The sequence below is a fragment of the Euwallacea fornicatus genome, chromosome 13, assembly GCF_040115645.1.
Source record: "Euwallacea fornicatus isolate EFF26 chromosome 13, ASM4011564v1, whole genome shotgun sequence".
NCBI lineage: Eukaryota > Metazoa > Arthropoda > Insecta > Coleoptera > Curculionidae > Euwallacea > Euwallacea fornicatus.
The window spans coordinates 3,416,546-3,433,841 of NC_089553.1; the positions used below are offsets into that span (position 1 = coordinate 3,416,546).

A 17,296-nucleotide genomic window follows, 5' to 3' on the forward strand; every position below is an offset into this window, starting at 1 on the left:
GGCTCGATTTCGACCTGAAGAAGTGCATTTCTCAAATATTGGAGAAATGGTTGTGATATCAATGATTTTTCCTAGAGACATGTCTGTTCTGAAAAAATTATATTAATCCCGTTTGTTCCCGTTTGTTTTGTTAAAGAAGTTATTTCTTGTGTGTGATCGTTTAAAAGTTATTAGGATAAACGTCATACGAATTTTAGCAAAAACGTATTCAGAAATACCAATTTTCCTAGATTTATTCACTGCATAATAACAAACTAGATGAGTTTGTTATTATGCAGCAAAACTGGAATAATCCATTTGGACAAAACCGACTTAGCATTAATGAGCTTTTGCAGTGGTCAGGGCTTGATTTCATCTTCATAGGCTTTTTCTTGTGGGTGTTTTCTCAAACAAAATTTAATGGAAGTCCTTCCAGGAATTTGGAACACTTGAAGGAGAAAATAAGAATTGCTTGCAATTAGTCGCTGCAATAAATATTAAAAAAAGCTACTAACACAGAAATTAGACAAAAACTTCAAATCGACCTTGCATAAGGAGAAGTACAACATTTGTCTTGTTTGTTTTTAATATTTAGTTTCATGAATATTATTTGTCGTTTGTTCAGTTTTCGGAATATTTTTGCGATAATTCCTAAGCCATTTTTGCTTTTAACTTTTGAACTGTGATACTAAGAAAAGTTCTTCAAGAAAATTGATTTGGAGAAATAGGATCAATTTGAATAATTTCGATAGAGTTCAGGTATTTTTCTGGGGAAGATATAATCCACGATATCACAGCTTGTTACTCCGACATTTTAGAAATGAACTTCTTCAGTTCGAAATGGAATTCATTCAACCTCATTGAAGACCCGTAGTCGAAATTTTTCATATTATTTTTCGTTTCCATAAAATAGGTGAAGGGGCGTCGAGCGTGAGACACCCCGTACAATAAAATATCACTACGTGGCCCGCGAATGGCAACTCTGGGGTTATTGGAACCTACTCACAATTATACACTTCGTTCAAAATTCGCAAGATATGGCAGTTCTGTTCTTATCCATCAGTTAGTACTTGGGCAAGTTTACGAGGGGCCTCTTTGGACGAAACAGCATTTCTTGGAAAAATGTTAAATTCACTAATTATACCACGGTATTCTTTTGCGATAAATTAAAGATTAAAACAAACCGTAACTTGATGTTTTATGTAGCCTATACAGGAGATAATTGAAATTCTTCGTCATGAAAAAAGGTTAAATTGGTAACAATTTAGTCTACGTGACTAACATGGTGAAGTTGAAAAGAAAACGCCACTGACGTCAAAATTCACTGTTTATTCATTCCTGCTTTAGCCAAATATAAAAACAATTAAACGACTCCATATCTTCCTTCAAATCCAGTTTCGCGTTCCTCAATAATGGTGCTTTTTAAATTGGCGGTTTTCACTAATTGGTAAAAAGCTTCATCGTTTAATTCACGTGAAACCTTAACAATTCCTAACGACATAATCTGCGAAAAATATCCCCGATAATCTCACGTAGTGGTACCGGTAAACCCGGAAGACCTGTCATTCTATCCAAAGTCTAATGGAAAAAATTGGTACCCGAGCTGTGGCCGTGCGGCAGCTTTAAAAATGCTGATAAGTTCACGGAACTGACCTCTGACACCACGCCGAGCGAATTTTTACCAATTGCATCCAGTCTCTCTCTCTAATTAAGCCCAGTCTTTGAATGGTTTGCAGAATCCTCTAACGGGAATCGATATCCAATATTAAATATGAATTTAATTTATATTGGATGCGTGTCTCATTAAATACATAGTCTGGGCAAAGGCTGAGAGTACCACTGCAGTAATTTCAAAGGAAGCACTTTCTGGGCCGACATATCAGTGTCCTTATAACGTTGCCAGGAAGGTAATTTCTTCGATTTCATGGAATTTCGAGACATCATTCGCTGAGTAATCTGATATCAATTCCTCGTCTCTATGGTAACTACCTTGTTGGCAAATCAATTTAAACTTTGTTAGCAACGAAACAGTACGGGAATACAAAAGAGTAATTTTAAGTAATAATGTAAGTCTGTTCGTAACACTTATAGAGATTTCACAACATTACTGCGTTGTATCTTCCTCGGACAGTACGACTGGAATGCGTTCCTCAGTCTTCAAATAATCGGTTCCGCCTGGTCTTAGCTTCCATTCTTGTGCGAACCTCAATCGATTGATAGCTATAGTGCCGACTTGGCCCAATTGCTCTGTGGGAAGCCTTAGCTCCCCTCTTGATCTGGGTTGGTGGCTCCGGCACCCTATGAAAGCTCTCTTTTATGTTTTGCATACAGGCACATAGATGGCGGTGCTACCGAAATGTCAGTAATAAAATTTAACTTCAATTTTTAGGTGACCTAAATCCGAAGCTTCGGTGCGATGCGTCAAAATTGACAGATTGTTCGAGCAATGGAACTACACCGAGAAAACTTTCACTCGATGATTTTCCACAGCTTTCCAGAACAATTATCTGAACAAGAATGTCTCGTCGTTTTGGTTTGTTTTCGGCAATAAAGCGCCGTATCAGTGGACAATTTCTCGTTGGTATGGAGAACTGAAACGTGGACGGATGAGTCCTCCCGACGATTGAAGGGCAGGTGCACCTAAACCGGCAGTCACCCAGGAAAACGTCAATGCTACGCGTAAGAGTGCCGAAGAAGATCAACATGTGACATGTGACATTTCAAATACCTCAAAGCGACAATTTTTGCATAAAGATTTGATTGTAAAAAAAATTAGTGTTTCGTTGGTCGCCACATCTGTTGACTTGTCAAGGGACGCTAAGCCGCTTCAACTCAGGAAATTTTTAAAACGTGTACTGAACAGCTGATGAAGAGATGATGAATCGTGTGTTTGCTCATATGAACTCGAAAGTGAAAGCCAGTCGTCTATTTGGGTGTTCCAAGGTGAAGAAAAACCAACGAAAGTCGTCCGTTTTTGAAGGGTGTCCAAAAAGATGATCGCTATATTTGTGTCAAAAACTGGTCATGCAGCAACAATTCCTTCCCAAGATCTAAGACCTGTAACTGCCTATTGGTATGCAACCATTTGTGTGTCGCACGTCATCGCTGAGCTTGGAAAAATCAACCCCAAGCGACGAATTATCCTCTACCAAAGCAGTGAACAGACTTCATGCAGAGCTCGCAAGACTGAAGAAGAATTTTTAACGAAACAAAACGTCGATTTGCTAGACCTTTCTCCTTAGCATAATTATCGGAAAATAAGTAACTAAAATAAACGATGACAAAAGCAAAAATCCAAAGAATTGAGGAATATATAATTTTTCTCAACCTTTCCAAATTAAAAACATGAATTGGGATTTAACTGAATTTACAAAAAAATAGAAACATTTTCCTTTTAATAAATAAAATATTTGCATATACTTGTGCAGATGGAAAGCCATAGGGAAAGGTTTTTTCCCAATATTAGTTCGAGCTAGTTGTTTTTTGAAAATTTCCTCGTGAAAAAAGAACCGTCCTCCCTATTGGCCCGACCTAAGTCCTAAAGATTTCTTTACCTTTCATAAAACAAAGAACGCACTGCGTGATCAAAGGTTCGAGTAGCCAGGAACGGACGACGCCTTCAAAATGTCATTTTCACCGTACCACTAAACGAGTGGAATAACTGGTCCCAGGAATGGTTCTAGCGCGTGCAAAAGTCTTCGCGGAGAATACTTCGAAAAACCAAACTTAAAAGACATCAAGGAGATTTACCAATTTTAGGTTATACCAAATCTTGTCCATGGCTGGCAACCAAGAGATCGGAGCGGAACCCAACCTTATTTTATCCATATTGCTGTCCCCGCTTTAAATTGCTATGAAGGAACCACAAGCAGTCAAGGTGCCCGTTTCCACAATTTTAAGAGATTTTGGCGACATACGTGCGTTCCAAACTCTCGAGAACTACGGCCTTTTTGCCAGGGCAGTTCAATGTGGCAGACGTGCGTGGGTCAAACGCCATATAACTGATGCATTTATCCAGTCGAAATCATCATATAAGTAAAGTTTCCAATACAGTGATATACAGGTACTGAAAGGAAAATAGTACTGTATCATTGTGGTGTAATTTGGTACTTATTACCCAATCTCAAACTTTGATTAGATGACAGATTTGTCGACTGTGTGCTATTATCGCCAGGCAATAAACTGGTAAGTAAATAAACACATTACGCAACTAGTGAATAGAAAAAAAAAATGGCTCCTTAAGAGCACACTAGAGGAAAATTAGCTGTAACGATAGGCAACATAAAAAGCTTCATTAACTCACTGTTTGGCGTCGTTTATTAAACAAAAAGAAGTGATGGGTAAATTGCTCTGCCTAGAACGCCTCGAGATAAATGGTATCTAAGGAATTACCTCGATAAAGGTAACAGACTGATGAATTCCAATTGAATGACTTCGCTTCATCGCCGCAAGATTGACAAAGTTGGTCATAAGCTTGACTTGGGTGGAACCCCCCAGCTTCCAGATAGCAAAAAAAGTCCCATTAGCATGTTGTTTTAGAAGCTCGTCCCATAATTAGTTAAAGAGCTCTGAGCGATCGGAGGTGTTTTAATTGCCTTTTAAGATTCTCCATGCTATTTAACAAATCACAATGGCGTGGGTGCCAACACAAATCTCGTCAAAACTTATTAGAAACCACTAGCTTTCTTTACCAGTACTGAAAGGTGGCGTAAATTAATGATTTTCGCATTCAAAGTGCCTTACTGGTACCACCAGGAAAAAAATACTTTTTTTGTGCAGAGAGCGTACACTGAGGAATAATGCTGTGGGCCGTGAAGGATTTTGTGTTCGTCTTGTATGATTTTCATCCATATCCGCTGCCCTCTGGCCAAAGCCTTGAAGTACTAGTCAGCTTATAGGAGCAAGGTTTCCATAAACATTTATCTAGGTGTAAAAGAACGAAGAATCAGTTAAGTTTTTGTACTGGGTGAGCCACTGACAATGTGCTGACTATATCTAAGTGATCGTTCGTGATCAGACAAGACAGTGTAGGAAACAATAACATAAACTGGATTAATCACGAAGAATTGACGTCACAGGTGCAGCTAAAAGGAAAATTGTGAAAATGTTTATTTTTGCTCCTATATGCGAGATACTGCGTTGGTGGATTTGATAGTTTCTTCATCAAGTAGATGGACGAAATATGGAAATAAAAGGTCTTTAGACGTCATTATTGCGTTTTTACTTTCCTTGTAGTTACAAATTTGCTCTTCTTCTTTTATTTCTTACATTCATCAAGTTTCGTTGTTTTCTTCATGGGAGCTTAGATGGACCAACCGTTTGGAACACGGATTTTTCAACTTTTTAGAAATAGTGCCCCATGCGGGTATACACAGAGGGCCAAAAGTTCCGCCTGAATTCGTTGAAAATTGAAGGAAATATATTTTATGAAATGCTGGAACACGTCAAGTATTTTTCTTATTTGTGCACTTCTTAACATAACAGACATGTATACAGGGCCACCCATCTGGTAGATAAATGTATTTTTTTTCTTATGAAATCCCATGTATATTACGACGTTTTTGAGTTCTTTGCGAAATTGCGAACATACTTCATGTGACATGTCGACGTCTAAATTCAAATTTTCGAAAAAAATTACAAAAAATAGAAATAATGATAGAACTATTAATACTTAAAAAACAACAATACAAACTACTGTAATTTTGTGTATTAAACGTCCCAATTGAGCCCTGTTGACTTAACTCTATCCCGAACTAACCTGGCAGTGGGCAAGCTGCAATTCAAATTCCTCAAGAACTTTTTTTTATCATTTGAGGAGGTATTTGTTGAACTTCTTAAGTAATATTATTTCTTAACTCTTCTATATTGTCGGGTTTATTCAAATACACCCTCTGTTTCGGACAACTCCATCCAAAAAAAGTCCATTAGGGTGAGGTCGGGCGGTGTGGCAGGCCACTCCAACAGCCACATTGCGGAAGTAATTCCGGAACTGTTGAACTTACACACGAGTATGCCGCATAGAGTATGTTCAGAATTGTTCGCAAAATTCAAAACGTTATAACATACATGGGGTTTCATAAGAAAAAATTGAAAAAATAAATTTATTTATTACGTATACTACATGAGGCAACCTCTATACATGTCAGTTATGTGAAAAAATGCAAGATTAAAAACCATATTTGACCTGTTCCAACATTTTCTCAAATTTTTGACGAATTTATGCAAAATTCTTGGTTGTATTAAATTATGGACAGATATAAAATTTGATATGAAAATAATATTAATTAAATTATTTGTTGAATTTTTCGTTATTTATGAAAACATAGAAAATTATTAAACAAAGCTGCGAGCTTTCCTCAAAGTTTGGTAGACTTTCACACATGTTCAATAATTGAGAATTTGTAATTCTGGAAATTGATGTTGATACGCCCTAACCGCTTCAAGCGAATTACCATTAGCAAAATTATGAGTCCATACATAGGAGGGCTGTCTTTTTAAGTTTTACATATAGAGCTGGAATATAACATAGTACATAACTTTTGAAGACTTTATTATTTTTCGAAGTATTCTTCACGAATATCGATGCACTTTTGCATGGGCTAGAACCATTTCTGGAACCAGTTACTGCACTCGCTTGTTGGAACAGCGAAAATGACGTTTTTGAAGGCGTCGATTGCGTTTGCTGGGAACTGGAACGTTTCATCACGCAGCCTGATCTTGGTTTCCGGAAAGATAAAGAAATCGATGATACTTAAGTCGGGCCAGTACGGAGGACGGTCGAACAAGTCGACGTTTTGTTGCGTTAAAAATTCTTCTTCAGTCTTGCGAGCTGTGTGCGAACTCTGTGCATTGCCTTGGTGGAGGATGATTCGTCGTTTGGGATTCATTTTTCTAAGCTCAGCGATAACTTCCGACAAACGAATGGTTGTATGCCAATCGGCAGTTACAGTTCTTTGATGTTGCCGGGGAATTGTTACTACATGATGTGTTTTTGAGATAAACGTCGCGACCATCGTTTTGGAAATGCTCCGAGGACGGATGACTTTTGTTGTTTGTTTTCGCCCTGGAATACCAATAAGAGACGACTGGGTTTACTTTTGGGTTTACATGAGCAAATCCAGGATACATCACCGCTGACGCTCTCCTGCACGTTTTTAGGGCATCCAACGTTAAAACGGCCTAGAGTTTTTTGACACCAACTGACTCTAGTTTCTTCCTGTTATACGGACAACAGATGCGGGATCCTACAGGGCATTAATTGTTTTCCTACCAATTCTTCATGCAAACATTTTTGAATCTGTGTCTTTGAAATGTCACATGCCCCATGCCGATCTTCTTCGGTGCGCTTGCGCATTGCATTGACGTTATTCTGGGCGTCTGTTGTTTTGGGTGCACCCGCTCTTGGATTGTCGGTCGGACTCATCTGTCTACGTTCGAATTCTTCACACCAACGGGGAATTGTCGACTGATGTGGCGCTTTTTTGCCAAAAATACAAATCAACTCGGCATTGTTCAGATAATCGTCATCGAAAGCTGTAAAAAATTGTTAGTCGAAAATTTCCCCGCTTCAAGTCCATTATTCGAACAACTTGACAACTTTGACGTGTCGCGCTGGAACTTTAGATTTAAGTTAACTAGAGATTGAAGTTAAGCTTTATTAGTGACATTTAACTGGCGTCGCCATCTGTGTTCAGTATGCAAAACATTAAAAACTGCCCTCGTAAAAACCTTGTCCGCATAATCTTCGTTGCTAATCATGACGGCTCCACTGTTATTGTTTTAATATGATGAATTAGAGATGGGGCGCGTTGATTTTCCTTTTGTCACTAGATATGCAACAATGCCGCTAAAAATTAAAAAAAAAGCATAGAATCTGAATACCTCTAAAACAACTGAAAACTGGACCATGACAGTTCTTATTGGAAATGAGTTATACAGAGTGAGTCAGAAAGCACGGGCCAACACTGCACTGGAGATGCTGATATCAAAATATTGTGACTGCGTGCAACACGGTTTAGACCAATGTCGCCGTTTTAAGATATACAGTGTGTTCAAAGTAAAATTTTTTAAACTCGGGTATGATTGTAGATATCTTCGGGGCTAAAATTCGCCTGAGCATAAATACAAATCGCATCGCGCATCTCATTGTTAGAAAAGGGATCCTGCCGCGGCAGTTTCTGATTACTAGCTAATCCTTTTGCACTATTGATAATCAATACTCAAGCTAAATAGCAAAATCATTTCGTAACGGGGAAATTTGGCAAATGTTGATTTAGAAAAATATAGCAATATCTGCGTCCGATTTTTTTTTTGGAAAAAGCATGGAACCGTTTAAATGCAAAATAACTCAGAAACTGATAGATTTAGGTGACCTAAACGAGAGCACGTTTTCTCTGTTGAATTTCGGATTATTTTAAATCCCCGACTCGTTTTAAGCGTGGCTTAAAAAAATATGGCTTAAGTTACTTAAATGATACGGTGGAATTGGCGCCCTCTAGGAGCAATCTCGAAACGAGCTTCAAATGCGTAACTCTCACGCCGAACTCACAAATTTATTTCGATTATTGCGAAATTCCAGAATGAAATTCGAACTTTGCACACGTTGCATCTCTCAATCCAGCGACGTTGGCGTAGGCCGTGTCGAGCTCAATCACAACATATCGATGTCTCGCGTGCATCGGTTAGCGTTGACTCACTCTTTCCGACTCACCCTGTATACTCGCAGTCTTGGCACACCTTGTATAGCCCTTACAGCTTATTGCATCTTTCAAACTTAATTACTGCTCCGTTACTGAGTTTACATTCCTATTTGTGTTCTCTCCCGTCCCGGGCGTTCCGCACCTCATATATTCAAATAAGTTGGGGATTTGGCTTTGGACATCGTGGTCATTAAGCTTTAATTAGAGAAGTTTTGATATAAGAGTTTTTTAATAGAGAAACGAGTGAACTCTACAAAGTCGCGGGGGGTTCTCTCGTAACTGTCAATTCCGGTTTAATCACGCTCTTTGCTATAACAATCTCAGCTACGATCTATTAAAGTCGTTTCGCCTAGTAAACCATCGGAGCTTTATTGTAATTCGATGCACCATATATTTTCATTATACGACTTTAAAGAATCGGGACTTAAAAGTTTTACTGCCTGATGATTGTAATTAAGCAGGAAATCTACATAAATTCTCCATTATTATGTGGTTATAAAACACACACTGGCCATGGTGGGGCATTGTCTCTAGGCCATATTCGAATGTTAATGTCACTTTAGAAATTGATTTAGAATGCTTTAGCTTTGTGTAATTTCCAATCATTGGCCCGTTGTAAGAACATCCTCCTGCCATAAAATTTGCACAATAAGCCTGTTTAAATTTACTGGGTGGTAATTTCAAACCGAATATTCCGAATTCAACGCATTAGCAGAATGCGCATTGTGTTTGCTTGTAATGAACTGCAGCTATTCAAAAAATGCGCGTCTTTAAGCTGAAACTGCTTTAAGGCATACATTATTAGGCCATTGTATGGTTATTCCTACATAAGATAGAGGGCCCGGTTTTTTTATTTAAATCGTTGGAACAATCGTGGACACAACGGGGATTTTTGTCCTCACGATGAACGCCACTGATCTACGTATGCTCATGTTAACATTGATCGTAATTCAGAGGTAATATGATCGTATACAATCTACCACGGTTAATTGGGTACAGGATTGTGCTCCAATGTAGGCGAAGAAATGTTTTACACTTAACCATAATAACTAAGACAATTATTGTAACTTATACGCTTGTACGATAAATTTTCAGGCAGCTTGTACACATGGAAGTTCCCGTTGCTTCTTCTTCAGTCAAGCAGTTAATAAGATACGTCTTAATTTAATTATTCCTGTGTGCTATGCGCAGGTCGTAATTTCCATTGCGCCTATAACCGAAGGTAACTAAATGCGGCTCGTGCTTCTATTAGCCATGCAGAGGAAATATTTCATTTTACAAAAGCTCTCACACATGATTTATCATGAGGTCGCATGATTTACGGCACAAGTGATCCAATTTATATTCATAACGTTTTACTGGTGATACTTTAGAGGAGTTAGTCTTTTTAGGATAGAGCGAAAAGCCATTTCCGTCTGCCGTAGACTAATTTTGATAGATGCTGCTACCATTTAATGAATGTAAGTTACAAGAGGTTCTTTAGTTAAGATCCATCAAGCTTACAGGCCTTTACGATCGAATTGCATGTTACGGCTTAGCGCGTACTTGCGATTAAAAAGTTGCAGCTCGTTCTATTTTTCTTGCGATTGTCGTAGGTTGGAATGAACCATTCATAACTACCACAGACCTACATGCATTTGCAGTTTTTTATATTGTTGCAGTTCTGGGGTTTCTTCTTTTGGTGCTTTGGCAGCGAACCTCAGCTAACACTTCAATTTCAACTACGTGCTAGTACATTCCCTGCCATAAAAATTGCAACACCTAGTAATAACTCATGTATTTTACCGAAAATTTGCAAATACGTTGGCCACACTATAGAAAATAAACGATGTTACGTGGGAGTCGACCAAAATCGAGAAATTCCTTAAAATCCGAGTAATGCGTGTAACTACATTGCGAATTTACACCCTTAGAAACTCGTTCGGGGATGCTTCTTAGCAAATAGTCCAGGTTAGATACCGAAACCTAGGCAACTAGAATTGCGTTTCGAAGCTCTATTACAGTACGTGGTGGATTCTCCAGGGTGGTAACTACTCTGCGTATCGGGTTGTTCTATGGGGGAAAAATCAGGAGGGCGTGGAGGCCAAGCAAGCATATTAACATTGCGACGAGCCACAGTTACACGGGCAATATGTGGCTGTGCATTGTCTTGCTGGAAAAGCATGTTTTCGATATGGTGAATGTATGGTACGGCTACTGGTCCTAACACTCCCAGTGTTATGTGAACAGTAGTGGCTAAAAGTATATAGCCGAACGGAATTTTTCAATTAAATCATGCATATGTTAATTGATCTGTTTCCTCTGGATGTATGTTACTTGTCTCAAAACACGGTATAAGAAATAATAAACAAATGTTGATAACGTTACTTTACTGTCAATAAAAAAATTTATTTTTGGTCGAAAGTAGATAAACAATATAAAATTAAAAATAAACACATAACGATTTCCTTGAAATTAATTCAAAAAATTAATTGAAATGTTCTCCAAGGCACTAACATTAGGTGATTTTTAAAAATTTATTTTATTTATATTATTTATTTATTTATTTATAAATATTATTTTCAATGACTGCCTGAGATCGACGCGGCATTAATTCGATCGATTTGTTTAATATTACTGAATCGATATTTTATCACTTTTCTCGTATTTCAGTAAACAGTTCATCACGACTTGAATAATTTTTGTCTCTAAATCCCTGATCAACAATTTTCCACGGGTTTTCTATGCGATTTAGATCGGGCGAGTGGGAAGGCCACTTCAAAATCGGTACGGATTTTCTTCTTCAATAATCTTTAACAAACCTTGAGAAATGTTTGGGATCGTCTTCGTGTTCAAAATGGAATCTTAAGGGTAAACATAAAGTAATATAACATTCTGAAGTATATCCCCGTACACAAATCTGTCCACGATCCCATTTATTCTATCACTAGTAAGCCAATACCAAAACCGCTGGAACATCCTTATAACATCACCGATTCTCCTCCATGCTTAGCCTTGGGTTTGATGTTTTTAGGGTTTAATCGCTGATCAGTGGGACGTCTAACGTATTGAATGCCATCGGAATTCAATGAACAATTCACATTAGCGGTAGAAAACAGACCTGAATTTTATGATAAAAAATTAGAGGAACGAATGTTCCTTTGCTGATACAGCCTGTCTCCAAGTTTTGGTAAGTTAGTCTGCCCTCTAGCCCAAGCAGTTCGTTAACACTGTTTGCACTCAACGATAAAAGTGGAAGAACCTTCGAGGACATTCCACTAATTTGTGAGGAAGTGTGTAAAACTGCCCTTTTAGCGATCTGCTGCTCAACGGTGGATGCACCCAATGCTCTATTGCCTTCTTTGGGCAGTGAAGAGCATTACAGTACGATAGAAAGATGTCAAGTGCGCGTAGAGATTTGTGATTCTACAGGGTGTGATACAGTTACGAGCAGGTGCATGTAGAGGACCTCAAATTATTTGCTGGTGTTTTTCCTACGGTCAACACTTGAAGAGGTATTGACCTTCGAAGTCCTAAATTGAAAAAAAATCAAACAACTAATCTCGTTGATATAATGCCACGTTTAGGTTATCTGGCAAGGACTTTGGCAAATTGCACATAGATTACCAGTCGAAAATCGCATCGTTTCTGCCTAGTAATCCTTTTAAACCACTTTAGATTTACCTTGCTCTATTTCAGAAAACTGCGATTTTATCAAAAATGATAATGCTTTTGAAGACCAATAAACATTTTAAAAGTGCCGTTAAAGGGTACTGTCCGATAGTTAGTTACTTCACAGATTAAAAAATCCAAAAACTTTTAGGTCGTACTCGAACCCTGATCTCATCCTTATTGATCTATCGATTTCACATTTCTACGAATCGCAGATGTTCATAACAATAAAGCAATGACGCATCATTGGAATATGTCGTTTTTCGGAAATTTACAAGCCAATTTCGGAGATGAGTATTTCCTAAACTATTAACCGTTGAGAAAAATTCAACAAATCCTGCTCTATGTGGGTTTCGTCACGACTCACCCTGTACCCTTTACGCATCGGATTTTCATTCGCACCACAGAAAATCGCGCATGCGCTCTAAGCCTAACATCTGAAGAAAAGATGTTTAATTAATGCTTAAAATTCAATAAGACAATTTATTGAAATGACTTAACGTAAAAAAGCATCGTGACTGATATCAAAAGTAATATAATCGGTCACGGATCGCACGAAGCTATTGTCCAGTAATAACCCCTACTTACCAATTGTAATCGGTTGTCAATCGAGGTATGGGCGTGGTTGCTCCTGTATCAGCAAAATGTATGTCTTTATGTTCATATATCCTTATGTTCAGATTTTCAGTTAAATTACTCCTTCCTTCCATGTTTCAGGATACTTTGTCTGTAAGGTAGCACAGCGAGGCAGGAGCCCTAGGGGAACGAGAAGTAACGTCTATAACAATTTCACAATAGTATATCATTAAATGAGGTTTTCAGGATTGCCATTATTCTAGCCAGGGAGACGTTCGCTTCCCGAGGGAATATGGGCAAAAAAAGGTAGTATAATGTTATACTCAAGGGTCATTGTCCATTACCAATGATAAGGTGCATACGGGATATTCCATCGGGCACTCCGTCGATTGATGATTGTGGGAAAACCATAACTAGAGAAAATCCGAAAATTTGGTTTATAACTTACTGTAACTGGTCGAAGTACGTACCACATGGGGTTGCCTTTAATTTGAATTTTTCATAAAAGTGTTAAATTTTCTATAGTTTTATTTGACTCATTAAAATAGTTTTAAATAAGTTAGCGTTGAACTTGAACTGCATGTTTTAATTGCAATTAATGCCCCTTTATAAACCGCATTTATATACCAAATTTCATTGAGATATCTCAAGCGGTTTCGGAAATATTCATAAAATTCCAATTGTTTTTCCAAAACTTTGCCCCAACCTCGTATTTACGTATCGGAGCTTTTTTGGAACATAGTTTATATGATAATAATTATTTTTTCATGTAGAATCCCACCTTAAAATGTCCGCACATCATTAAGGAACACCCTGTATAGCGTTCCAAAAAGCTTAGGCCAAACTTCAGGAGGCCATAGGGGACTTTGCGGTGAACGATTTTCGCATAGAAACCCCTAGTCGAACACGAACCATTTTGGCTCCAGAGTTGTTTTTGTTTAAAACCGTAATGTTAGCTAATTGAAACCAAAATACTTCCATATTGAATTCATTTTTATTAAAGACAACGCAAAACACATGTATAATGAAGGTCTAAAATGACGACCCCGCAACCTGACTAAATACATTTCTTCGTTGAATTATTGAATTGCGCATCCATGGTAAGCTGTGCGGATTTTCCTGCATGAAAAGAAAGGCTGTCATCATTCCCCTCAACAGTTCCGCTTGGGTGGCTGTAGGAGTTTCATACCCCCAATGACTTGACGCAACCCAAGAGGAAAAAATCCAACGGGCTTAAATCGGGATTTCGCGCTGGCCACCTGATAGGTCCGCCTCTTCCGATCCACCGCTCATAAAAATGTTCGTTCAGATGCTCTTGCGCAGGACGGGCAAAATGTGCACGTGCAGCGTCACGTTGGAACGACATTCTGTCTAATAGATCAGGAAATGCGCCCTGCAGAAAATTTAGGTGGGTGTTATCAGGGAGTCGAGGTGGAAGCAGGAACGGGCCATTTAAAAAGTCGTTAACAATACCAGCCCACGTGTTAAGGGACAATTGGTTTTGATGAACTCTGATCCATGCGGCGTGAAGATGGAGATCGTTCTATATATGGCTGTTGCAAGCATTGGAGCAGTCGTCCTTAGTGAGAAGCCTAATCGCTCAATAGAAATGTCGATCCAAAATTCAGTCCATTTTCGTTGCGTAAACAATTAGCAAAAATGCACCCGTGACTGGTAACCTTGTGGACCCAGTGCTGGCACTTTTTAAGATGGTATGGGTGCATAAGTGTCATTTTTGTTTAACTTAAGTGAATAGAACGAGAAAAAACACTTTAACTTAAAGCTTATTAATTATATACTTAAAATCGATGTTGTTGAAAATCGATATTAAGTGTAATCACAGGAAATTAAATGCTTCGCATTTGCACATCTGGCGACAAATTTTCACGTTTGAAGTGTGAAAATGATCCAATTTACGTTTGAATGGTTTGCAAACATGCTTCTGGTTTATGGTGAAGCGACATGCGACACTAGAGAAGCTAAGTATTTTCCGAATCGTCAATATCAATCTCTAAACACATTTTCAATAATCCATCGTCGATTACGAAAAATGGACAGTTTTAAGGCAGATTAAGGAACCGATGACATCCACAAACTACACGAGAATTAGCTCTTGAAAAAGAGGTCTTGCATCGAATTAATGAACAATCCGCCATCAGTACGAGTGCAATAGCGAGTCAAATGAGTGCTGCCCACCCAACAGTGTGGTGGGTGCTCCACAAGCAGCTTTTTCCGCTTACTACCTTAACCAGTGCAAGCACCAAGATTATCAGGCACGAGTACATTTCTGCTAATGGTTGTTGCAACGATGTAGCAGTGATGTAGTGTCCTAACATTTGCACAGTGACCAAAAAGAAAAATAAAACAGACCTCAATCCTCAACGTACCATCACGTGCCGAACTACCGGTACAGAGTTAAGTTCCGTACATCTGGTTTACTTCTCTCCTGATTTATGACTTACAGTTAGGAAACAAAAAGAAAACAGAGTAATGGTAAATCAGCATGGAATATCCCCCATCGACCCTCGCAAGTGGCCCAAGAAACAGAGGGCGGCAGCGATAAGGTAATTGTTCGAAAGCTTAAAGGTGGTGCCCTTCCCACGAATTCGTGAGAAAAAACCCAAGACAGGAGCTTCATCACTTTGTAGGAGGAACGGCACCTCTCCTCGGCACGGCAACAAGCAATCTCTCAACTCTTGCAACATCGAAAACCACATTAAACTTCAACAACTTCTGACGCGTGCTGTTGCAAATCGAACTTTGAATACGGGTACTTAGTCAATATTTTGATTGCCGGTCAAGACCCTGTACAACAGCTAGCCTTGTGAGTGAACATGGTGTGACAGTGTCTCTTCACCCTTTCCAACCTTTGCACCCTCATTATTTCCTGACGGTAGCCCATGCGGTCCTTCTTTTAAGTAAGGAACCCCGCCAGCGTAAGTGGATTACTTCGTGGGTGACGAGTGAGGCAGTCACCACTGTCAGGCAGGAACTGAGGGAGTCCTGGCCTAAATACAATGCACCGCAAACCAACCGGACTTTGGTTGGATGATTTTATTCAGCGATGAGGCTTGTTTCGCCAAGAACGGATGCTTCAATAATCACCCAGCTACATACGAGGCGATGATAGTCCTCACGCCGCGCGGGTAAGAGATCATCAAAACCTATTTTCTATTAACATGCGAGCGGGTACTGTTGGCGACTTCAATCGGCCCTATACTGATTTCACTTGGATTAGCTGCTAGCATCTACCTAAACTTTTCACAAGGCGTATTTCTTGACCCATCGGGCAGAATGTGGTTCCACAATGACGCACATTTTGTCCTTACCATGCAGGATGACCTGAACGATCTTTTTTATGGGCGACGGATCGGACCTACCAGGTGGCCAGCGCGAAATCCCGATTTAAGCCCGTTGGATTTTTTCCTCTGCGGTTGCGTCAAGTCATTGGGGGTATGAAACTCGGGCAGCCACCCAAGGGAAACTGTTGGGAAGGGTGGTGGCAGCCTCTGTTTTCGTGCAGCAAGATCCGCGCAGCTTATGAGTGCGCGATTCCATGATTCAAAGGATAAATTTGTGTAACTAGGATAGGGGGGGTCGTTTTGAATCCTTGTTGTGAATTCTGAAGTAGGGTTTTCTTTGAAATTTTAACATTCTCGTGCGGTATGAGAGGAGGCCATCGAAAAATGTAATAGTACGAGCTGAGAAACCGTCGAAATCTGAGTGAATTCCTGAGGTGCGGGGTACAGAGTTTGTCCTAAAACCAACGAAGAAACACCGAGACTAAACTAGGCATTCACTTTTAATCACCAAACGAACGCTTGTCCGCCCAAGTAACTCCTACTAATTAAAATGTCTCGTAGTATATTTTTTTTATTTCTTTTTTCCTTTACTTATCCTTCAGCAAGACAACTTTACACTTGGGATTTAATCAGCAAAGCTTCTTAGTGTCACTACAAAAACCCAATCCACCTTGATTATGTTAGACATATGTAAGCGTGCAAATATCCATTTTGTGCCCCAGAGTCTGAAAACTGATTGCTAATTATTGCAGTTTGATTCAGTTCTCCACTGTATCGCATTACAAAGTGGCTTAACATGCATGTCATACCAGAATGTTGAAATTATGTATAGTATACAGCCCGAGTATCGGCTTCGATTGAAATCTGATGTAATTTTAATACGTTAAACACGAACATCATATCACATTACAATACTTTCCAGTTTTATTTTATCACTGAAAACTAATATCATAAAGGATTTTTACCGACAGCCATGCACCAGGTGTGAAAAAGTGATGCTTATTGCCAGGTAACGCGTCATACAGGGGGGATAACGAAAACTTCGCACCTCGATTTTAAATAGTTCCTGGTGCGATCAAAAAATAAGGT

The 17,296-nt window shown here is 39.0% G+C and overlaps 1 long non-coding RNA gene across 1 annotated transcript; it reads right to left on the bottom strand.

Moving 5' to 3' along the window:
• Positions 1–13,880: 13,880 nt before the first annotated feature.
• On the bottom strand, positions 13,881–16,275 carry LOC136342797 (uncharacterized). Its single transcript, XR_010732687.1, has 2 exons — positions 16,158–16,275; positions 13,881–14,298 (listed from the first exon to the last, which is right to left on the bottom strand). It is a non-coding gene; the product is annotated as an uncharacterized lncRNA (long non-coding RNA).
• Positions 16,276–17,296: the final 1,021 nt, after the last annotated feature.